The 19,064-nt window shown below is 40.6% G+C and overlaps 1 pseudogene; it reads left to right on the top strand.

The window, feature by feature from the left end:
• Positions 1–16,132: 16,132 nt before the first annotated feature.
• On the top strand, positions 16,133–17,072 carry LOC109552893 (solute carrier family 52, riboflavin transporter, member 2 pseudogene; annotated as a pseudogene).
• Positions 17,073–19,064: the final 1,992 nt, after the last annotated feature.

Raw genomic sequence — 19,064 nt, 5'->3', positions numbered from 1 at the left:
TGACAGTTAATTCATTTCCTGGTAGAGAGAGAACATTTTCTCTTGCAGTTGAGGGTTTCAGGAGGAAATATGATAATACTAGAGAATTTCAGCAAAAAAAGAAAAAAGAAATTTCTGGTTCAGAACTGATGCAGATTTTGACCCACTTAACTATTTTGTTCATATCAGTATTGTGACTCTTTCATAGGAAAGTTTAAAACCACCAAAATGGAGTATAAAACCTAAGAAATGAAAATATGATATATGTTGAAAATAGAAATAAGAATATGAAAATAAACAACAGAACCCTGTTAGATTCTTTTGTTCCTAAATAAAGGGAGACTCCTAATTCGATCAAATAGCCCATAAGTGCAGCACTGGCATATTGAGAGTATAAATTTTTTATTTTCTTAAATTTCTCACAAACAGATTTAGGAACATCAGTTTTTGTGACCCAAATCTCCCCAAAACAAATTGACCAGAGGGTACAAAAATATCATAATTAGAGTTAACAAGACCCACTTCCGGGTTCACTGATATCTAGTATCAGCCCCAGCTCCTAGGCCAAAGGCCATTTGGGACATCTCTCACAGGCATGCAAATGGCCATGACTGACACCACCCTTCCCTTGCTAGTCCCATTCTCAAGAGGTTCCCAGGGTGCCAAAATAATGGTGCCAGCCATAATCCTCCCACTCTCACCATGACTAGGCTAAACTGGAGGAAATCCACTTGTGCAGCATCCTATTACCAACTCTGCGTATTCACCCAATTTCTTAAAGAAATGCTTAATGGTGCATAGTTTACTTTATTTTATTTGATGTTATTTACTTTTAACTTCTTATGCAGCCCCTCCTCTTAGGTCATCGGCAAAGTTCCCCTGGGGGGCAGGGCCAGATTCTAGTTTGGGTTTACACCATTAACCAGGTATTTATGGCTGGCTGAGCTGAGGTTCAAACATGAGGAATGCGGACAGGCATCACTTCTCTGCCCCTTCCTCAATTCTGCATTTTACCCCTACTCAGGTATTTATTTGCAATACTAATAGAGGTATACTTTCACTTTACGGGCAGGGTTTAAGTGTCAAGGAAAGGGCTGAGGCGAGAGCAGGTGGGGGGATGGAATGGGAGGTATAGCTTTTATTCCCCAATAATTCTCTGTTGGAACACCTGGCACAGTCATTAGAGGCGAATAGGAGCCAGGCTGCGAGAGCTGCTGCCTGGGCATCCTGGCTCTTCTGTTTTTTCATGTATAAAATGGCTGTGATGATTAGATCACTATTTTATAGTCTGATATACAGTAAGCTCTCTATGGATAGAAAAATAAGGTCTTGAGAAAAAAATTTTTCCTTTGAAATGCCTACTTTATAAGTAAATGTGAAAACTGAAAAAATATCTTGTAGATCTTCCTATGGGATAGAATATTACCTTTCTAAAGTACATACATAATTGAAAAATGTGTGGACAGTGTCAGAAAATCCTCAGCTCCTGCCTCCCATAAAAGAGAAAACTTAGTGGTTGGTTCATAAAAGAGCCAAAAACTTAATGGCTGGTTTCTGCCTAAGGAGAGAAAAGTCCATTGCAAAGTTGAGAAAGTTTTGCTTAAAAAAAGAAAATATATAAGGAAAGAAAGGATATTATTAGTGGAATACTGTTCCCACTATCTCAGATTATCACATGAAGAATCCAAGCAAAACATTTTGGGGATAGCTCAACTTTTCAACATCAGCTTTTAAAAGTCATTAAAAAGTAAACTTCAATAATAAAGGGTGTTTATTTAGGACAATATCAACAAAAAAACCTTATTTAATGCTTCCAATAGATAGTCACAGCCATGACATAATGTAAAAATAGAAGCAATTTCTCAGATTCAGAAAAGAATCTCAAAACTTTGAAAATGGCAATCAGCCCTCTACTTGCAACCTATGATATCTAATGAATAGGAGTTCTGTCATTTTCTGACCCTTATAAAGAGTAAAAAATAAAACCTCTCGGCTATGCAACGAAGGATGACATATTCTGATTTATTTATATCTAGTTCCACCTAAAGGATTCTACTCCTGTTATGCTTAAATTTCTCTTCTAAGAGGCATACATTTAGAATGGAAACAAGCTTTCAGTTTCTCTCCAGCATACCAATTAAAACTTCCACACTTAGTGGGAGATGGTGATTTGAGCCTTGAGGTCGCAGGGAAGTTAGGCAAATTTTAAAATTTGGCTTTATTTGCCTCATTATCTAAGCATCACATTGGTTAGTCACTTATTATTTTACTATCATTCTCCCCAAGCACTGATTTTTAGGAATATCTATCACACTTATTCATAAATGTATTCTAACCCCTTCTTCACATTCTAAAGAAGAACATTCTGTTCATTGGAATAGGTTACTTTTACAGCACTTTGGCACAAGACTAGAAGCTAACCATCCTAAATTCTTCTCTAGAATAGTCTGAGAAATACTAATCAATCCTACAGGATGAAAGCCAAAAAAAAAAAAAAAAAAAAGGATTTGGTTGTCAAATAAGAGTGGAAAATGCTACAAGTTATACCATATTCAAGGCATACAAAAGGTATGAGAATTACTGTGTAGAGAACACTTACCTTTTTTATCTAGTGCTTGTATCTAGTGCTTGTAAATCTTTAGTACAAAACCCTTTTTGCACAGAACATCTAGAAACATCCTGGACATTGATCGTTTTTGGCCAGCCCGTTGGGAAATGCTGGATTAGACAGCAGTAAGGCAGAAGGCTGTATGGATGATATTTCAGAGTCCTCCTAGGATGTGACCCATGATCCTTTGATTTATGGTGTTCTAGGACTTTTCAAGAAGGAATACACTTTTATGTTGTTCTGTAGTGAACTTTCTGGATCACAACATAAATCTCAGTAACAGTTAATTTGTATTCCACTTCCATTTCAACCAAGCCATTTGTTATGCTCATCCTAAGTGCAAAGCGTTTACAACAACTCTGTGTGGGTAGTGATTTTTATTTCATTTTACAAATGAGGAAGCTGAGTTCAGAGAGGTTAATTAATTTGTACAAGATCATGTTGCTATTAAGGGGCAAAAGCAAAGTCTGTCTGTTTCAAAAGTCAGTGCACTTTCTAATACCTTAGAATGTGAAATTAATATGAATATTAATATTTTGAGCACTTGTTATGGAGCACTTCTGCATTCAGCCCTAGGGATTCAATATTCAGCAAAACTGGACAAGATTCTTGCCATCATGGGGCATGGCGGCCAGAGGGTGAGACCGACATTAGTCAAATAATCATGAATATGAGTAAGGCACTATGTTAGTGATTCAAGGAATTACAGAGACTACACATTCCCTCAAAGATTTCACCATCTAGTTGAGTGATTTTTTAAAAATGAGAAGTTGAATAATAGTACATAGTAGTAAATAATAATATAAATTTAAAATACAACTAGTATCAAGAGGGGATATGTGACTACCAGAATCAAAATTGACTATATGAATAAGAGCCTCCAGATATTTGTAAAAAGCTTTGGGGAGAACACTGGACTCTTCAAAGAAGATGAGATAGGGGGCTGTGACATACTTGGCTAAGCCTCAAAGACAAGGTTACTCAGCTGAGAGAACACAATAGGCATTTGGAGAACAATGAACTGATCTCTGTTGCTAGAGTACAGAGACAAAGATATAAAGACATTTATTTATTCACCAACAAACATTTACTGAGTAACTATTACATGTCAGGCACTATGTTGCATTTGGAACAGACTGTAGAGGGCTTTTTGAAACCAAGACAAAACGTTTAGACAGCCAGGCAAATTCTCATTCCTGGGCTCCACTGTATAGAGGTTGCATTAGCGGGGGCAAAGGACTCTCTAAGCTTCATCTTCATCATCTATGGAATAGATACAGTAGGAAAATCTACTTCATTGGAGATTTTGTGCTTTTTAAACCGGAAAGTGTATGGGAACAGCTTACCACAGTGATTGAACCATAGCACATGCTCAATAAATAGCAGTGATCAGCAGTCAAAAGAAGCAAAGAGCCATGGGAGTTTTGTGAGGACACACAGGACATGATCAATGAGTGACTGGAGAAGATTAATTAGCAGTGAAGTTAGAATTGGTTGGAGAGGGGAAAGATGAAGCCATGTGCTCTACCCGGCCAGATAGACGGGCAGGCTGGGTGTGAGATGAAAAGAAAAAGAGTGGGGGCAGGGGTCATGATTTTCAAAACTAGAGGTTAGAAATGTATCAGGGCAGAATTAATATTGATAGGGCCTGGTGACAGTACTGTACCTCATTCAGTGGAGGGGCTTGATACATGCTGTTGGTCAAGTACCACTTTTGACTGAATGTCAAGTTGTTAAATATTATTAACACCACCCCTAAAAGTAACAAAGTGAGGAATTACTAACTCCTCTAAATCTCCTTTTTCTTATCTACAACAGCAGGTGGGAAAGTGGTCAAAGTTTTCCTCCTCTGCAAGCTATTATGCGGCTAAAAGCTAACGTATGTAGAATGCCCTGTGTAGAGTAGGCACACAATAAATGACTATTAGTATATTAAAAATCCATATTCTACAAGAATTCAGACATCACAGTCCCTTTCTACCATGTTATGCCAGGCCATGGGGCACAGATAGTCTTTAGTGAAGGTTCTAAGCCTCTCTTCTCTTCCATCACATTCACATGGGCCACAAGTTCTCATCAATCCCACTATACGCAGTGATTTCTCAGCATGCCCTGCCCCTCCCATAACACTGCCCCAACCCACTGCTTGGTTCAAAATGACTCAAGATTCAACAGTGACCTATGAGAAAATGCAAAGCATCACTTTGAAATCCTACAGGCACGATTACACACCAGTTTTTGTGTGTACTTTCTTGTTTAATAAAGAGACAGCAGAGGAAATAAAAACTGATCCCAGCATTTAAAATCCTACAGAAGACATGCTTTACCTTCAATCTTCATCCCTACTTAACTCCAGAAATGTTTCCCAGGAGCCCCACAAAATGAGTAACAGAGTGTGCAAGAGGTTTTATGACAAATGAGTCCTGATTAGATTCAGACCCAGTGCATGGCAGGCAGACCAAGTAGAGGTGTTTATTACAATGCCATCCAAGGAACATTGAGGGTGACAGCCAGACTGAGGGGTAGTGTGCTGGAGCATTTGTTTGTGTCAGAACTAGGAGGGACTGGAGAGCTCATCCACTGCAACTCCACACCCACTATTCCTGTGGCCCTCTACAACATATCCAAGGATGCAAAGTTCTTGCTGAAAAAAGCCGTGGGGGAAACCACAGATGTTTTAGAGTTTGTGAGACTTCTGGTTGTTAAGAGTTTCACTCCAATGAGTTGAAATTCTGCATCCACATTCCTTGGCTGAGGGCGTCGTACAATCTGGTGTTCTCACAGGCAATTTCTTCTGAATTCCTTCAAAACACAACTTCAATTCATTCACAGTATGCAGCTAATGAAGCAATGTACTTTCTGGGCTTCTCTAATTATGTTTCAATTCCAGTATAGTCAGCAAACAAGTTGTATTTGCAAAACAAAAGCCAATATTTACAAAATGTAAATAATAATAAAGAGGAAGAAGAAAGAGGGAAACAAAATGAGACAAAGGGGTGTCAGTAGCTAAAGAAAAGCACTTCCTAAAAAACAAACGTAGGTAACTTTTAAAAATACATCGGTGCTTTGTGACAGCCTGGAGGGGTGGGATGGGGAGGGTGGGAGGGAGGGAGACGCAACAGGGAAGACATATGGGAACATATGCTTATGTATGACTGATTCACTTTGTTATAAAGCAGAAACTAACACACCATTGTAAAGCAATTATACCCCAATAAAGATGTTAAAAAAAAAAAAAAAAAAAGAAAAAAAAAAAATACATAGGATTTCCATTAATAGCACATAGGAGACTGAAAGCCACAGGCTGTAAAACACCTGGAAATGCTAGACAGAGAGTTTAAACACTCTTTTAAATGTATTGCTGAGCTTGTAAGAAAGTAAAAAACCTCCAGATGCCATAAATAAAGTAAAATCATCAATATGAAAGCCAACCCAGCAGCTGCCTATCTCCAGCAAACCTGAATTTTCAGTTTTAGTATGTGGCTCTTCGCATAGAAATAGTAAATTAGTAAAGATAAGACAAAGAAATCACAAATGTAGGACCACAAATCAAAACATACTTCTTGATGAAGGAGTAAAGTAAAAACCCACCAGACCAAACAAATGAAGAGGAACTAGGCAATCTACCTGAAAAAGAATTCAGAGTAATGATAGTAAAGATGATCCAAAATCTTGGAAATAGAATGGAGATAATACAAGAAACGTTTAACAAGGATCTAGAAGAACTAAAGGGCAAACAAACAATCATGAACAACACAATAAATGAATTTTAAAATTCCCTACAAGGAATCAATAGCAGAATAACTGAGGCAGAAGAACAGATAAGTAACCTGGAAGATAAAATAGTGGAAATAACTACAACAGAGCAGAATAAATAAAAAGGAATGAAAAGAATTGAGGACAGTCTCAGAGACCTCTGGGACAACATTAAACGCACCAACATTCGAATTATAGGGGTCCCAAAAGAAGAAGAGAAAAAGAAAGGGACTGAGAAAATATTTAAAGAGATTATAGTTGGAAACTTCCCTAATATGGGAAAGGAAATAGTCAATCAAGTCCAGGAAGGGCAGAGAGTCCCATACAGGATAATTCCAAGGAGAAACATGCCAAGACAGATATTAATCAAACTATCAAAAATTAAATACAAAGAAAAAATATAAAAAGAAGGGAAAAACAACAAAAAACATACAAGGGAATCCCCATAAGGTAACAGCTGATCTTTCAGCAGAAACCCTGCAAGCCAGAAGCGAGTGGCAGGACATATTTAAAGTGATGAAAGGGAAAAACCTATAACCAAGATTACTCTACCCAGCAAGGATCTCATTCAGATTTCACAGAGAAATTAAAACCTTTACAGACAAGCAAAAGCTAAGAGAATTCAGCACCGCCAAACCAGCTTTAGGAACTTCTCTAGGCAGGAAACACAAGAGAAGGAAAAGACCTACAATAATAAACCCAAAACAATTAAGAAACTGGTAATAGGAACATACATATCGATAATAACCTTAAATGTAAATGGATTAAATGCTCCAACCAAAAGACATAGACTGGCTGAAAGAATACAGAAACAAGACCCGTATATATGTTGTCTAAAAGAGACCCACTTCAGTCCTGGGGACACATACAGATTGAAACTGAGGGGGTGGAAAAAGATATTCCATGCAAATGGAAATCAAAAGAAAGCTGGAGTAGCAATTCTCAGATCAGAACAAAACAGACTTTAAAACAAAGACTATTACAAGTGACAAAGAAGGATACTACATAATGATCAAGGGATCAATCCAAGCAGAAGATATAACAATTGAAAATATTTATGCACCCAACATAGGAGCACCTCAATACATAAGGCAAATGCTAACAGCCATAAAAAGGGAAATTAACAGTACCACAACCATAGTAGGGGACTTTAACACCCCACTTTCACCAATGGACACATCATCCAAAATGAAAATAAATAAGGAAACACAAGCTTCAAATGACACATTAAACAAGATGACTTAGTTGATATTTATAGGATATTCCATCTAAAAACAGCAGAATACACTTTCTTCTCAAGTGCTCATGGAACATTGATGAGGATAGATCATATCTTGTGTCACAAATAAAGACTTGGTAAGCTTAAAAAAATTGAAATCGTATCTTTTCTGACCACAACACCATGAGATTAGATATCAATTACAGGAAAAAAACTATAAAAAATACAAACACATGGAGGCTAAACAATACACTACTAAATAACCAAGAGATCACTGAAGAAATTAAAGAGAAAATCAAAAAATACCTAGAAACAAATGACAATGAAAACACGACGACCCAAAACCTATGGGATGCAGCAAAAGCAGTTCTAAGAGGGAAGTTTATAGCAATACAATCCTACCTTAAGAAACACGAAACACCTCAAATAAACAACCTAACCTTACACCTAAAGCAATTAGAGAAAGAAGAACAAAAAACCCCAAAGTTAGCAGAAGGAACCAAATCATAAAGATCAGATCAGAAAGAAATGAAGGAAACGATAGCAAAGATCAATAAAACTAAAAGCTGGTTCTTTGAGAAGATAAACAAAATTGATAAACCGTTAGCCAGACTCATCAAGAAAAAAAAAGGGAGAAGACTCAAATCAATAGAATTAGAAATGAAAAAGGAGAAATAACAACTGACACTGCAGAAATACAAAGGATCCGGAGAGATTACTACAAGCAACTCTATGCCAATAAAATGGACAACCTGGAAGAAATGGACATATTCTTAGGAATGCACAACCTTCCAAGACTGAACCAAGAAGAAACAGAAAATATGAACAGACCAATCACAAGCACTGAAATTGAAACTGTGATTAAAAATCCTCCAACAAACAAAAGCCCAGGACCAGATGGCTTAACAGGCGAATTCTATCAAATATTTAGAGAAGAGGTAACACGTATCCTTCTCAAACTCTTCCAAAATATAGCAGAGGGAAGAACACTCCCAATCTCATTCTATGAGGCCACCATCACCCTGATATCAAAACCAGACAAAGATGTCACAAAGAAAGAAAACTACAGGCCAATATCACTGATGAACATAGATGAAATATCCTCAACAAAATACTAGCAAACAGAATCCAACAGCACATTAAGAGGATCATACTCTATGATCAAGTGGGGTTTATCCCAGGAATGCAAGGATTCTTCGATATATGCAAATCAATCCATGTGATAAACCATATTAACAAACTGAAGGAGAAAAACCATATGATCATCTCAATAGATGCAGAGAAAGCTTTCGAAAGAACTCAGCACCCATTTATGATAAAAACCCTCCAAAAAGTACGCATAGAGGGAACTTACCTCAACATAATAAAGGCCATATATGACAAACCAACAGCCAACATCATTCTCAATGGTGAAAAACTCAAACCATTTCCTCTAAGATCAGGAATAAGACAAGGTTGTCCACTCTCACTGCTATTATTCAACACAGTTTGGAAGTTTTAGCCACAGCAATCAGAGAAGAAGAAAAGAAATAAAAGGAATGCAAATTGGAAAAGAAGAAGTAAAGCTGTCACTGTTTGCAGATGACATGATGCTATACATAGAGAATACTAAAGATGCTACCAGAAAACTACTAGAGCTAATTGATGAATGTGATAAAGTAGCAGGATACAAAATTAATGCACAGAAATCCCTTGCATTCCTGTACACTAATGATGAAAAATCTGAAAGTGCAAGTAAGAAAACACTGCCATTTACCACTGCAACGAAAAGAATAAAATATGTAGGAATAAACCTACCTAAGGAGACAAGAGATCTGTATGCAGAAAATTATAAGACACTGATGAAAGAAATTAAACATGATACAAATAGATGGAGAGATACACCATGTTCTTGGGTTGGAAGAATCAACATTGTGAAAATGACTCTACTACCCAAAGCAATCTACAGATTCAATGCAATCCCTATCAAACTACCAATGGCATTTTTCACAGAACTAGAACAAAAAATTTCACAATTTGTATGGAAACACAAAAGACCCCGAATAGCCAAAGCAATCTTGAGAAAGAAAAACGTAGCTGGAGGATCAGGCTCCCAGACTTCAGACTATACTACAAAGCTACAGTAATCAAGACAGTATGGTACTGGCACAAAAACAGAAAGATAGATCAATGGAACAGGATAGAAAGCTCAGAGATAAACCGACGCACATATGGTCACCTTATCTTTGATAAAGGAGGCAAGAATATACAATGGAGAAAAGACAGCCTCTTCAATAAGTGGTGCTGGGAAAACTGGACAGCTACATGTAAAAGAATGCAATTAGAACACTCCCTCACAACATACACAAAAATAAACTCAAAATGGATTAAAGACCTAAATGTAAGGCCAGACACTATAAAACTCTTAGAGGAAAACATAGGCAGAACACTTTATGACATAAATCACAGCAATATCCTTTTTGACCCACATCCTAGAGGAATGAAAATAAAAACAAAAATAAACAAATGGGACCTAATGAAACTTAAAAGCCTTGGCCAGCAAAGGAAACCATAAACAAGACGGAAAGACAACCCTCAGAATGGGAGAAAATATTTGCAAATGAAGCAACTGACAAAGGATTAATCCCCAAAATTTACAGGCAGCTCATGCAGCTCAATACCAAAAAAACAAATAACCCAATCCAAAAATGGGCAGAACACCCAAACAGACATTTCTCCAAAGAAGATATACAGATTGCCAACAAACACATGAAAGAATGCTCAACATCATTAATCATTAGAGAAATGCAAATCAAAACTACAATGAGATATCATCTCACACCAGTCAGAATGGCCATCATCAAAAAATCTAAAAACAATAAGTGCTGGAGAGGGTGTGGAGAGAAGGGAACCCTCTTGCACTGTTGGTGGGAATGTAAATTGATACAGCCACTATGGAGAACAGTATGGAGGTTCCTTAAAAAACTAAAAATAGAACTACCATATGACCCAGCAATCCCTCTACTGGGCATATACCCTGAGAAAACCATAATTCAAAGAGTCATGTACCACATGTTCATTGCAGCTCTATTTACAATAGCCAGGACATGGAAGCAACCTAAGTGTCCATCGACAGATGAATGGATAAAGACTATGTGGCACATATATACAATGGAATATTACTCAGCCATAGAAAGGAACAGAAGTGAGTTATTTGTAGTGAGGTGGATGGACCTAGAGACTGTCATACAGAGTGAAGTAAGTGCGAAAGAGAAAAATAAATACCATATGCTAACACATATACATGGAATCTTAAAAAAAAATAAAATGGTTCTGAAGAACCTAGGGGCAGGACAGGAATAAAGACACAGACATAGGGAATGGACTTGAGGACACGGGGATGGGGAACGGTAAGCTGGGACAAAGTGAGAGAGTGGCATGGACATATATACACTACCAAATGTGAAATTAAGAGCTAGTGGGAAGCAGCCGCATAGCACAGGGAGGTCAGCTCGGTGCTTTGTGACCACCTAGAGGGGTGGGATAGGGAGGCTGGGACGGAGGGAGACGCAAGAGGGAAGAGATATGGGAAGATATGTATATGTATAACTGATTCACTTTGTTATACAGCAGAAACTAACACACCATTGTAAAGCAATTATACTCCAACAAAGATGTTTAAAAAAAAGCATACTTTAGTAAACAATCTTTAAGAATGTCAAAGTAAGTAAACAAAAATTCAGAATATCAACCTATTAACTGACACATGCACAATGAGCATGTCCTATGGGTTCAATATTATATCCAAGTCATGGCTATAAAAAATGTGTAACCAAGTGTGAGACACACAAACACACACTCAAAAATACACATAATATGAGGGACTTTATGAGTAAGGATTGAATGGGGCATGCTACAAATTCAAAATAAGAGTCCAGGGCTTCCCTGGTGGCGCAGTGGTTGAGAGTCCGCCTGCCGATGCAGGGGACACGAGTTTGTGTCCCGGTCCGGGAAGATCCCACATGCCGCAGAGCGGCTGGGGCCGTGAGCCATGGCCGCTGAGCCTGCGCGTCCGGAACCTGTGCTCCGCAACGGGAGAGACCACTGCCGCGTACCGCAAAAAAAAAAAAAAAAAAGGGGAAGTAAAGCAAGATAAGCAGAAAGAGGGCAGGCTGCGGGGACTTCTGAAGCTCAACAAATTAAGGAACCTTCCCAAAATCACACAGCCAGTGAGGGCCTGAGCCAGGATGCAGCCCACCAGCACTGTTGCATTAATTGTTCTCACCCCCCACCTCAGATATATTTTATTACATTTGCAGTTAGGAAAAAATTGTTGCCCAAACAAACAGCTATTTGGGGGGGTTAATGGTTCCATCATCATGAAAGCATTTTCTTCAACTTTCTTCCCATATTATGGATCTTCTCCTATCAGATTTTCATCCAGCAGGCTCCCATTGGGCAAGAATCTCTTTGTCCCCTCCTCATCTTTCCTGGGTGCTGCTCCAACTAAAGAGCATCCCCTCCTTCTTCCTGGTTTCTGAACGAATTCTAACTTCTCTTCAATGATAAACTCCCAGAACGTTCTACTGTCTGTCTCAGTTCCTCTAAACCCACACCAATGTCTCCTTTCTCTGAATCTTTCTAGTGTTTACAATTTGCACCACATGCTTGAGCTCTTAATTATATATTATTTTGTATTATTCTCTAATGTTTATGTCGCTCTGATTTACAATATCTTACTAAAAACACCATACATACAGGAATCACATCATATTTTTTTCTGTGTTTGCCATAACTCTAGATACCTTTTATTTACCTTTATTACTCTTTATTACTCTTTCCCCTTTTCTTCAGTACAGCTTTACTTAAATGGTTCCACAGGTTAGAAATACTGATGGCTAACATGGGCAGTGTCATCCACATTCTCTCCTGGGAGAAGAACTGAATAGGACATGAAACTAAGAACATCTTGTAAATTTCCAAGTCACTTAACCTTTTCAAAATGATCTCACTGAACATAATGTCAGATAATACAGAGAGCTAAAATAATAAAAACGGGTTTTTTTCCTCTGCTCATTTTTCTGTTTGAAAAACATAGAGAAATGAATTATGGGTTCTAAAATCTGAAATGTTTGATTCACCCATTTCAGAAAAATAAGCATATTAAAATGCAATGTTTATTTTAAAATTTGCTGCTAGAAGCATCCAAAATTTAAAATCCAGATGAGTCACAAGTTATCTTTATGTTTAATTCAGGGACCAGAACTAGTCAAAGGTCAATAACAGCTGAGTTGCTACAAATTGATATGCAAAAATTGTGTCTCCCTAGCAGTTCATAACTCTCCTTCAAGCAAAACAGTCTCAGGGTAACTCAATTAGCAATGGATTAATTCGATAGTTAGTTAGAATGTACAGATTTCATTAGGAAAAGCATTGGCTAAAGTGTTAACTATATCCAGTTCTTGCAAAATCATTTGTGATGTACCTTTCTATTTTATCTTGTAATAATTCTTGCACATACACAAGGAGAGGGTAAGACAATTTAAAAGCTTTTATAATGCTAACAGGTGCTTCCTTAACTGTTCCACTTAAGATTGACATTTAATATACTCTTAGGAGGACATAAATTCTATGTTTTATTCCCAAATGATAATTTGACATCTCAGATGATACAGAAAGGTTTTAATACTTAAGAGCATGTACCTTCATCACCTCCCACAGTATCTACAAGCCATACAGATGGACCAGACTCAGGCAATTTCCAGGCTGCAAGGAAGGGGCTGGGGGGCGGGGGGACACTAAACAGAGCCCAAAGTTGAGGAGACAGAGAATGAGTTGGGGGAGGCCTAGATGATTAGAATTTGCAGGGCCAAGAACAGGAGAGGAGGCACCACGTGGAGAGAGAGCACCTGAGCCCTGGAGGCCTTGCAGGCAGAGCACTGGTTGGCACATGTGTGAAAGGCCAAGGAAAGAACTAAGAAAAAGGAGCAGAACAATTTGCAAACATCACACATGGCTCTGAGTAGTTCCTATTCCCACCAACCTTTAGGGAGCAAAGAAACTCAGCAGTAAAGGAAGATTGTTCAGGGAACTGCTACTTTTCATAAGAGGCCTTGTGAAACTATTTGACTCTGAAAACTATGTGCCTACACAGCTTTGATAAGAACAATTTTTGAAAACACTAATTAGAGCAGCACTATTCACAACAGCCAAAAGGTGGAATCAGCCCAAATGTCCGTCAATGAATGAATAAATAAACAAAACTTGGTAGAACCATGCAATAAAATATTATTTAGTCATAAAAAGGAATGAAGGGATAATTCTGGAATGATATCACCAAGATGGAGACATAGGACATTTCCCTCCTTCCACGGACCAAATGAGTAGCTACACTCAGAGCAGTTTCCTCTGAGAGAAATCCATAAACTAGTTGAGTAACCCCTACACTTCAGGTGACTGAAAAAGTATCCACATCGAAGCAGGTGGGACAGGCTAAAACACACTTTCACCATAAACCCCACCTCCAGCACAGCCCCTTACAATCAGGAGTGATTCCAGCTTCTTCCTAAGAATTGAAGCGTTTGGACTACTCATATGCACTCCAACTTTTAAGGCCGCCACCCAAGGGCCCGCAAATCATTTACCTCTGAGAGCCAATGGAGCTTGCTATAGTCCCAAGATCTATAGCACACAGAGCAGTTCTTAAATGGGTGTGCTGGCACTCCCCATGGCTACCTCCCCAGGCTCAGCACAGAGGAAGCAGACAAAATCGCCCACCTCCCAGTTTTTTCTGGGAGAAATTTGACTGCATGTGTCACTAGCTGCTGTCCTAAGTTCTGGCACCTGGTTAGCTAGCATCTAGGTGCTGCCTGGGATCGTCCAAGGAGCCCAAAAGAGCAATTAGGCAAGAAAAAGAATTAAAAGGCGTCCAAAGCAAACAGGAAGAAGTAAAATTGTTCCTGTTTGCAGATGGAATGATATCATATATGGAAAACCGTAAAGTCTCCACCAAAAAAAGAAAAAACTGTTTGAAACTAATAAATTCAGTGAAGTGGTAGGATAGAAAATCAATATACAAAAATCCGTCGCATTTTTTTATATATTAACAACAAACTATGGGAAGGAAATTCAGAAAACAATCTCATTTACAATAGCATCAAAAATAAAATAAAATACTTGGGAATAAATTTAACCAAGGAAGCGAAAGATCTGTACACTGAAAACCAGAAAACACTGATGAAAGAAATTTAACAAGACACAAATAAATGGAAAGATATTTAGTGCTCATGGATAGGAAGAATTAATGCTGTTAAAACGTCCATACTACTCAAAGTCATCTACAGATTCAATTCAATCCTTAGCAAAATTCCAATAGCTTTTTTCACAGAAATAGAAAGAACAGTTCTTAAATTGGTATGGAACCACAAAATACCCCGAATGGACAAAACCATCTTGAAAAAGAACAATGCTGGAGGCATCACAGGGCCTGATTTCAAACCATGTTTCAAAGCTCTAGTAATCGGGCTTCCCTGGTGGCGCAGTGGTTGAGAGTCCGCCTGCCGATGCAGGGCACGCGGGTTCGTGCCCCGGTCCGGGAGGATCCGGCATGCCGCGGAGCGGCTGGGCCCGTGGGCCATGACCGCTGGGCCTGCGCGTCCAGAGCCTGTGCTCCGCAACGGGAGAGGCCACAGCAGTGAGAGGCCCGCGTACCGCCAAAAAAAAAAACACAAACAAAAAAAAGCTCCAGTAATCAAAACAGTGTGCAATCAGCATAAAACCAGATACAATAGATGGATGGAACAGAAGAGTAGAATACGAGACCCCAGAAATAACCCACAGATACCTGCTCAATTAATTTTTGACAAGCCATGATATCACTCAAAAGTGTAATCTTTTAAAACAAACAAAAAAACAAACAAATATATACATATATATCTCAAACTCACATGGGCGCTGGACCATGCCGGGGGCGCGCCGGCCCAGGGCTTCCCTGAGTCCAGGACGGCAAGTTGGAGTCCTCACACCGGCTTAGCTGCGCTTTCCGCCCCCACCGGCTCTGGGACGGAGCCGCGACCCTGGGCGAGAGGCGGCACCCTCGAAGCTCGGCGGGCAGGCCTGCCGCCGGGTCAGGGAGCGCAGGCCTCTGACGGGGAGCATGGACCCGGGCGGGCGGGTGCGTGCGTGCCCTGGACCTCTCTGCGCCGCCGCCTGACGCAGCGAGGGGCGGTGCCCGCCGCGGCAACGCCCCCAGGCCCCACTCGGCCCGGCGGTCACGGGTCTCACAGAAGCCGCGGAGCTCTGCGTGGCGCTTGAGAGCAGATCCTGTCCCGGAGTCATTGTTCCGTGATGTGAGGCTGAGTGTGGTGGTGGTGTCGGGAGGTCGGACCCGAAGGCCACCTCCCTCTTTCATCATCCTCCCCTGGGGCTGTGGCGCCTTCCTGACCCCCTGCCTGAAGGCCTTGCCATGTGGTGTTGCTTGACGGGGTCTTCTGTCCCCAGCAGAGCCCGAAGCATCTTCTTTGGCCCTAGGTGAGGACAGAGGAGCTGGCTGTGACCTTGGCCCTGTCCTGGATGTCCCAGCCTTGGGCTGAATGGCGGCACCCCCGCCGGGCCTTCCGGTGCCGACCCACCTGCTGGCAGCCCTCTTTGGCATGGCTCATGGGCTGCTGTCACAGGATCCAGGTGGCGGCCTGGGGGTGGTGAAAGACCTCCGCTAGGATTGGAGTCTCCCCTCCTACCTCTCTGTGCTTGTGCCGCTGGACACCCTGGGTCTGCTGCTGGTGGTGACTCTGTGGCAGCAGTCGGCCCCAGGCAAGGGCGAGGGGGCCCCCATCCTGCTGCCGCCTTCTAGGGTCTCCTGCTGCTGTTGCTGTCACCGCCAGCTGTACCCACAAGGGGCCCAGGGCCTGGCCTGCAAATGGGAGACCCAGGAGTGGAGGAAGAGGCCTGGCGCGGCAGGAGCTACCCGGCCAGGTGGCAGGCATCACCCCCAGCCCAGACCCTGCAGCCCATCGGTGGTGCCTGTCTGCTGGGCCTGCTGGCCACCACCAACGCTCTGACCAAGGATGGGTTGCCTGTTGTGCAGAGCTGGTTCTGCCCGCCCTACAGACACCTGGCCTACCACTTGGCCGTGGTGCTGGGCAGTGCCGCCTCACTTGCTTCCTGACCATGGGCGTTCTATGCAGGTCCCTGGCAGGGCTGGGCAGTCTCTCTCTGCTGGGCATGCTCTTTGGGGCCTGCCTGATGGTGCTGGCAATCCTGAGCCCCTGCCCACCCCTGGTGGGCACCTCTTCAGGGGTGGTCCTTGTGGTGGTGGTGTAGATTCTGTGTCTGGGCATGTTGTCATACGTGAAGGCGGCTGCCAGCTCCCTGCTGCACGGGGGGGATGGGGAAGTGGGGAGCTGTCACTGCTGGCGGCAGGCTTGGCCATCCAGGTGGGCTTCCCTTTTCAGTGCTGTTGTCATATTCCCTCTCACCATCTACCACGCGTTCCCCAGCAGGAAGAACCATGTGGCCCAATGTGCCTTCTAAACCTGGGCAGGTGGGGACTTTGCTCCACCCCACCTGTCTTCAGATTGGGGCTGCCACAGTGCCTGAGTGCCCACAGCCCAGAGAGGCCCACCCCACACACAGCATGCTGTAGGACACCTGCGCTCTCCACAGGAGAATTTGGGGACCACAGAGCAGGCTTGAAGCCAAAGCCAAGCTGGGGATGTGGACTTGGCCCCCGGCCTGGGATCTGTGTGGGATTTGTACAATAAAGCATTTTTATTCAAAAAAAAGAAAAAATCAAAAGAAGCAGAGTAGAATGATGGTTGCCAGGTGTTGGGGTGGGGGGGGTGAGGGAAATGAGAAGAGATCGGTGAAGAGTACAAACTTTGTTATAAAGTGAATAACTTCTGTGGGTCTAATGTATAGCGTGGTGACTATAGTTGATTAGACTGTACTGTATATTTTGAAATTTGCTAAGAGAGTAGATCTTAAGTGTTCTCACAAGCACACACAAAAAAGATAAATATATAACGTGATGGAGGTGATGGACATGTTAACTTGATTGTGGGATTTCTTTCACGATGTATATGGATATGAAATCATCACATTGTACCCTTTAAATATATTACAATTTTATTTGTCCATTATACCTCAGTAAAGCTGAAAACAAAAAGGAGTGAAATATGATACATGCTATAGTGTGGATGAACCTTGAATACGTAACACTGAGTGAAAGAAATCAGACACAGAGGGTCACATGTTGTATGATTCCATTTATATGAAATATCCAGAAGAATTAAATCCAGAGATAGAACACAATGGTGGTTGACAGAGGCTGGGGAGAGGAAGGAATGGGGAGAAACTGTTTAATGGATAGGGGTTTTACTCTGGAGTGATGGAAATGTTTTGGAACTAGATAGAGGTAGTGGTTTCACAACATTGTGATTGTGCTAAATGCCACCAAATTGTTCACTTTAAAATGATTCTTTTTATGTTATGTGAATTTGACGTTCATAACTTATTTTTAAAGAGCACTTATTAGACAAAAATAGTAGATGGCATATGTAATCAAGCTTTAGCTGTGAATTGCCAATTAGTTGAGCTCTAATTAAGCTTTGTAATAACTAACACAATTTATTTTCTCCAGAAATCTTGATGGAAAGACTTTCGAAAGATTAGATCCACAATGAATGACAGTCATCATTGCCAAAATATTAACATAACAAGAAAAGTTGCTAATTTGTTTGCAGTTTACTGAAGAAACCAACACTGTCAAGATAGTGCGGAGGATTTGTTGATGCTGAATCTCTGCCACATTTGTACAGGGAAGCCTTAAAGCACCTTTATCTTTTAAACAAAATAAAAATTGCCTTTTGATTCAACACTGCTAGCCTAACAAGTGGGAAATTTCTCCTATTTTAAATTCAGCTGATGATGAGAATTATATCTAAGTGTATAATGAATGAGAGCCATTTAGAAACATGAATGTAAATGTTCTGTGGCTTATGGTCAGTCCTTTGTTTTCAACAGCTGATGCATTTGGCTTCTCTAGCTTGTATTTGTATTCTGATTGTGAAGATTATTTCTGAATCTTTGTTTCACATATTGCAATGCCATTTGACACTGGAAAACCTGGAAGATATGATTACTTTGGGTTTGGTTTTCTTTTGTTTGAATGCAAATCAAAACGACATGGAAACATCACAAGCATTTTTGCAATTTGCACTTTAACAGGAAAAAATCAAACATTAGTTTCTTCCTTTGGATTTCAATAGGAGGCAACGTGATATGGAGTTAGGGAGTCAGGACGACTTAGATTTGAAGCCGGGTCCTGCCCTTAAAAACTTACATTGCAGTGCCCATAATAGGTAGCTATAATTATTACCATTATCCAAAAAAGCAGAGGTTTGAAAGAGAAGAAAAGGGAAGTATATGAGAAAGGAAGGAGAAGAGAAGATTAGGAAAAGGAAGAGGAAAGTGAGGAAAGAATAAATTAGAATTTCAAGAGAATCTAATTGGTGATTTATGCTG

Source organism: Tursiops truncatus, chromosome 1, assembly GCF_011762595.2.
Source record: "Tursiops truncatus isolate mTurTru1 chromosome 1, mTurTru1.mat.Y, whole genome shotgun sequence".
In the NCBI taxonomy this organism is placed as follows: domain Eukaryota; kingdom Metazoa; phylum Chordata; class Mammalia; order Artiodactyla; family Delphinidae; genus Tursiops; species Tursiops truncatus.
This window is presented reverse-complemented; position numbering and strand designations above follow the sequence as displayed.